Raw genomic sequence first — 7,147 nt, forward strand, 5'->3', positions numbered from 1 at the left:
GTCATTTATTGCCCATGGTAAGGGACAGTTCTATGACTTTTTTTGTTTGTTTGTTTCGTTTTGTTTTGTTCTTTTGTCACGAGCTGTTGTGTCAGCGAGTGAACTGGATACTTTCTGTTTTTTTTAATCACACTGACACATGATGACTGTTTTTCCAAACTTGATCGTGGTGTAGAAACATAAGTGGTGAAATGTTTCTCATTGAGGCATGGGTGACTGAGACTCCAACTGTAATACATCTAGTTTTATAGCAATTAGAAAGTCATATTTTACATTGCTTTGTCCTCAGGTGTTTTTTTTTGTGTGTGTTTGTTTTTATCAAACAGCATCAGTTAACACTTCAACATATACAAACATGAACTGGAAATCATTGCTCTTTGATTATTTCTATATGTTCTTCTTCAAATGAGCATGATATGTGTGCAACAGGAGAAAGGGCCAGTGTATTTTCCAAGTGATTTCTGTTAATAAGGTCAGAAGATTAAAAAAAAAAACAAAAAAAAACAAAAACAGAACAATTAGGTGCAAATGGGAGCAAAACACAAATGTTAACACTTCCAAACATGGGAAAAACTGTCTGTGTCATCACTTACTTAGTTTGTCAGTCTTGGGTGATTTGCCCTTTATTTTATTATTTAAATATCCTTCCCTACTCATCCTTTAATTTCATAAACCCAATACTTTTTACAAAGAAATGATAATAGAAGCTGTGTTCTCTGCTCTTGGGTGCACATTATATAGATTGCTGTGCTCAGTCTCATGTTGTCACCAGTAATTTACTCAATTCTCGAATCAATACAGCAATTTAAATTAAATTGAAATTTCTCTCCTGCTTAATTTTGGTGGTGATTGATCTGAGGCAGGCTGACCTGTAACCACATGCGCTGAAGGAAATCTTTGTGTTATTGGACATTTTTGCTCGTGCCTGCACTGAGCCACGGCAAAAGTGATTGCAGTCTTGATTGCCTCAGTTGGCCGATTCATTGGTATTGTCCTATTCTATCTTCTATTATCAGTCTGCAAGTTGGGTGTGCATGGAGAATGGTGCTACAGTTATAGATTGCTATATTGAAATCAATGTCCCACATCTGTTGTGTAATGTTGGTTGTGCTTGTTTGACGAAGAACCGCTTAGCTCCACAGCAGTGTGAAAATTTCCCTCTTTGCTGAGATCCCTGTCTCATCATATCACATTGTTATGACTTCATTTCAAAAACTCAGTTGTGCAGATACTCAGAAATGACAAGGGTTTTCTCATTTCACAGGTCACCGACACTGAGATTTATTCATTATGCTAATTAGAAAGGACAGGAGCCATATCAGGCATATGCAGTTCTAGCACGCACATATGACTAGAAGAGAAACCAATGATAATATGTTTATGTAGGTTGGAGACACATAGGCAACATATTTATTAACGAGCATGTCGTCCCCCAACAAATTACTCATGTGGCCACACATGGCCCGCCATCCAAAACCTCAGCTGTGTTTAGCTTTGATTAAACAGATGCAATACCATCATCAGTTATTTGTCATAATTATGCATTATCAGGAGTCGCAGTTTGATATAAATGACAATGATACATGAGTCTATCTGCCTCAGTCAGAACAGGGGAAACCAGTGACTGTGACAGAAGGAGGGCTTTAAATGAACAGATTAAGTGTGTATGTGTGTGTTTACATGAAAAAAAAATGTAAGGCAAGAAATCTGAGAAAAATCTGAGGCATCTGACAATGATATATGGCTATTTATTGATTAGTGGGGAAACTGAAAGCCTGGTTGTTGTAATGGGAGCAATTTTTTTTGTGTCCTCATCTGCTACAGCGTAATGACGCATCAGTGTGTAGATATTGTTTAATCTGGGTCAGTGAGAGAGTTCGCACATGTATTAGTGAATGAAGAATAAATGAATGTACAGTGGGCACAATCTATTCAAAAAAGAAAGAACAGAACAGTTTTTTAAAAGGAACTGTGTAGGAGGGTGTAGGAAGTTATCCATTCCTGTGTGTGTGTGTGTGTGTGTGTGTGTGTGTGTGTGTGTGTGTGTGTGTGTGTGTGGTGTGTGTGTGTGTGTGTGTGTGTGTGTGTGTGTGTGTGTGTGTGTAGCCTGCATTGATTGTTTTTGTAACTAAGCCTCAACTGACTTAACGGACCTCATATTCATTCCCTGCTCACACATGCTGTTTTCTCTGTTCTCTGCTTCCGTGACACAAACACAATCATGCTATGCACACACACACACACGCACACACACACGCACACACACACACACACACAGTATGTCTTAGCTGAATAGAAATGCCTGCCATAACCAGTGTAAGTTGTTTTACTGGCAAAACAAAGAGCATTGGAATGTAACCCTTATTTAACGAGGCAAATCCCACTGAGACTCAGTTTCAAATGAAACCTGAATAAATAAGCGTTTAAGTACGGTACAGCAAGATGCTGAAGAACAATAATATATATATCAAAAGGCATTCAAACTACAACAGGCAGAAGCATAGTGAGAAAAAGGCATAAAAGATATTACAGAATTAAAACAAGCATTTCAAAGTTTAGATCTGGAACTGACACAAAAGCTGCCACAATCTGCATTGAATTATGTTGCGACTTCTCTGATTGCAAAAGCACAGATGTGAATAAAGCTGATTACGGTAAGCATTACATGTTTAAGGGTGTTCCCGGCAACTGCCAAAAGCATGACCGCGTTGTGTTTATTCCTTATGAATGGGAGTTCAGCACGGGAAATGCCAACACTTTTAAAAACATGACAAATTCTTGGTATTATACAATACAATGATTTAAAATTTCCCTGTCTCAGTATTGGAGATGAACCCTGTAGGTGAATGACTTCAAGGCAGTTTGGCGTGGCTTTCAAACTTGCTGGAACTTATTCAGCTATAACCACTCTCTCTCAGTTCTCACACTCGGTGTCTGCTACTTTCAGTGAAGAAATTACTGGACATGTACCTCTCTTCCAGCAGTAAATCAAAGCACTGAGTCTCAACACTCTCCTCACACAGGGGCCAGCTTAGCATTTCCAGTTGGTGTTAAATTGGGTGTTAAAACAACAGGAAAGTTAAAGATGTGCCTTTATGTTGATGTAGCTTTGTAAAGTAACTACTTGAAGAATTGATTATTAAGGCAGTTGTTTATTCCCAGCTGTATCGTGCCTTCCACGTGAGTGTATCCCTGCTAACTGGGCTACTTTTACCTCTCCCGTTACTTATTAATCGCTCCCTGGAAGTTTCATTCTGAGCACTTATACTTGCCATTAGAGGTGGCAAAAGCACAGATTCTTCACTCAAGTAGAAGTACAGATACTTGTGTTAAAAAAAGACTCTGGTAGAAGCTAAAGTACAAAGTAAAATAAGTAGTAAAAGTAGAAAAGGTAAAAAAGGAGAGGCACTTCAAAATAGCTCTTTGAAGGACATTTATAGCAGCTATTTTTGTGCAAAGATAAATGACCAGCATCTTCATTTTCTGTCATGATGCAGCTGAGCGTGCTTTTCTCTGTCACAGATATATCTGTGCTTTGCTTTTTTCATCTCATCTCTCTTTTGCCTCTTTTATATCAGTTGCACACAATAACCACAGATGATGGATACACACAATAGGATTGTATTTTATGTCTTACTGTTCCTTTTTGTTTAGGTTCTAATCAGTTCTAGGTGAGGGAGGCACGCAGTGACACAAAATAATCAGCATCTCCTCTCAAATGCCCTAAAACTAAAGGAAAGAGTCTGTTTTAAAATGTAAGGAGTAGAAAGTAGAGATGTTTGTATTAAAATTGAGGGAGTAAAAGTAAACAACTATTAAAAAAATAAGTAGTTAAGTGGAATACAGATAACTGAAAACTACTCACTACTTCCCACCTCTGCTTAGTTTGTGCACTGGATCTCCTCCACTAAGTAAAAACGGTGACCTTTCAACTTGAACAACTTTTCAGGGAAGTGGCTGAATTTGCAGTAAGTCGCATGTGGCGAGCTGGGCGGGTTGTGGGTGAAGTCTGTGTTGGTGTGGACAAAAATCTTATGCCTTTACAATGCACTGTGAGAGGGCACAGAATAGCGTGATGACATGTGTCGAACTTTGATCCTTGACATCAAAGTTGGGTCAGAGTTTTAGCTGCAACGTGCTAAGCCAAACCATAATCACAAGCATTTACACAACAGCCTCACAGCAGGGGAAAGTTGAGCTGCTCTCCTGTGGTCCTGTTTGGCAGCGGGGGCAGATTACAACAAACCCATGATTACCCCGTCAGCAGCGTCCTCGGCAGCTAAACTCGTGTGTCTGTGCTCTCCATATGTCTAAGACTAGAGAGATGGGTCCATTTATAAAAAATTCTCTCTGTGTGCAGCTCTCACTGCTTTTGTAGTTCCTGCCTCAATCCCTGTGGTTAGGAGTTTGTGTTCCTGTTTGCACTTCCAAGCTGTGTTAACCTACTGCTGATACAAAACTTTCCCTGCTGCTGCTGCTGCTGCTGCTTCACAACTTTGACAAATTTTTTCCTTTGTTTGAGAAATGCATGCTTGTATAGATACGTTATTTGAAACGCAATGTCTTTATCACTGATACTGTATGTTTATCACTGATGTGTGTGACATTGATCAAACAGTGGTATCATCAGTGCAGGTGAGAGGCTTAAAAACTCTGATAGAATTAGAATAGAATAGAGTCTTTGGCTTTGTTTGGTTTATAGTACACTGAATAAAATCACAGTTATCTGAAAGGGGCTGCAGAAGTGACGAGCTTTTACTGTGATTTGTGACTAGTACACCCCCCAACGTGTCATCAGAGTAAATACTGCTACCTTGCTGTGAGGTGCAGTGGAAAAATACTCAGTGCCAGTGGAGGCTGATTGTTTGTGGCAGGTCATAGCATACCTCAGCTTTACTACCATGGAAAAACACAGAAAGTTAGTGACTGTGGAACTAACTGCTTTGCTCCTTTTTCTGTTATTTTTATTGAAGGAATGCAGTTGCGTGTGTTAGCTGTCTGCTCTGTTAGCTTGTGTTCACAAATTAGTGCAAAAAAGTCAACTCTTTAAATCTGTCACCATCATTAACCCACTGAAGGAGAATGAAAGCACATGAATCCCCAGCAATCAAACACAACTCAGTCAACTGTAATGAGTGTTTAAGCCTGTGTCCCATAGTGACATACCCCCCCCCCCCCCCCCCCCCCCCCCCCCCCCCCCCCCCCCCCCCCCCAAGTATTTAGAAAACATGCAGGACCTCCACACCCACCTGTGTTCACACAAAATCCATGCTATATCTTGACAAGTCTCTAGATAAATGAATCAGAGAAAACGTGCTTTTCTTCTCTTTAGAAGTAAAGGTCACACTTTCTCCCTGATGCAATCAATTACCAATGATCACTTCAGACACATTTAACAAGCATCCCAGTTGAAGATACGGAAATCAGAGTGTTCTAATTTCTGTAGAGACATGAATATGTACACAGGTATGGAGGACAAGGTCTTGAGGGTCAAAGTGGAATCCATGATTCAGGTCTCGTTGTGGGAAAGATCACTTTAAAGGTGTATTTTAGGTCTTTCTGTTACATTTTTAACCCACATACCATAAATCTTGTAGACACCGACGGACAGAAAAACATAATAAAAAAAAAAAAAAGAGGAACATTGCAATGTTATGACAGTGTTGCACATGGATTATAGATTTTTTGTTTTGCAGGCACAAGTTAAGTACAGACTCTAAAGCTTGTAAAGCCAGGCGGTTTTCTGGAAAAAGACATAATGGTTATGCTGGTTACCACTAGTTAAGCATGAGCTCAGCTGCTGGGCTCACATAACATTAAAGGTCAAGGTTTACCACCTCAGTACCAGATGCTTCAGCTGTGCAATTGAAGGCTTAAGGGGTCAGACTACAACACCAAGTGCTTTTGTGTTGGACATCTTTGTGCTGACCCTCTGACCCCTGCCAGTGACAACTTTTTGACAGTGTAGTAGGAAGGATGGGGCCAACCATTTCTGTCATTTCTGTCATCAACCAGTCACAACAGCTGCTTGTATTATTAGTCCCAGCATCAATATAGCCAACAAGCTTCTTGCAGAAGCACAAATTTTAGACAAATTCCTTGTTGTTACACAAGCAAAAACTCATGTAGTTTGTTGTCTAATTTGTCCTGTTTTCATAAATGTGCACATTTAGGCATTCACTCATACCCACTCTTTCTGTCACTCTCACTCACTGCTACCAGACTAAAAAGCTGCAACTCATGGCAAAAACATATGAGAAGTGGCTGAGCATAAGGCATGTATAAGGGGCAATTTTATCACCAAGTGCGGTCTTCAAACAAGCAATCTGTTTACACAGTATGTGTGTCAATGTGATAATTAAAATAATGTATTACTATGTGCAGTGATGGCGTTACAATCCACTAAACTCCTGCATATGTGTATGTGGGACTAATTTTAATGAAGAAAGAAAAAAGAGAGATGGGCCATAAAGTTAAATTATGCATGTAGTGCAATTAGCCAATCAAGTGTTTAAATTAGATGTTGATGGTTCTTTGTCACAAATGAGAACACAGCACTCTCAAGTTAAAGAGGGCTTTCCCCAACATAAAGAAAATCTGAGATACACGGTTACATCTGCTTCGTGCACGTGTTTTCCATCCCGCTAACGCAAAACAGTAATCATGACATACACTATGGTTGTTAATGCTTTTGTCTGAATGTAGCCTTTGTTTTGTTTTTTAATGATGCCATTAGAAGGTTATTAGCTTGTCTGATGTATTGCTTTAATTACATCCTCATCACATTCAGCAGTTGTAAACTTGCTCACCATCTTTGCCATTATGTTTGAATTAATTTACCTTCATTCTAAAGAAAAAGAAAAAAAAAACCACCGGGCATCCCCATTTCCATGTTAGAGGCAACTAAAATGTTTTTGTTTCCATGAAAATATCACATTAAGTCAATCTGGTAAATCACAGTCTAAATACCTGCCTTAGGAAACTGTCAGCTAAACTGCTGTAAGATAAACGGCTTCTGAAACACATGGTCTGAAGTCCTGAAGGCTAGAAAATGGCTTCACTTGAATTAACTGTTTAAAACTACAGACTGATTTAAGTGCAAACAATCACTAATTCATCAGTGTCACGCAAAGGCACATGATTTCAT

The sequence above is a fragment of the Archocentrus centrarchus genome, chromosome 21 (assembly GCF_007364275.1).
Source record: "Archocentrus centrarchus isolate MPI-CPG fArcCen1 chromosome 21, fArcCen1, whole genome shotgun sequence".
Taxonomy (NCBI): domain Eukaryota; kingdom Metazoa; phylum Chordata; class Actinopteri; order Cichliformes; family Cichlidae; genus Archocentrus; species Archocentrus centrarchus.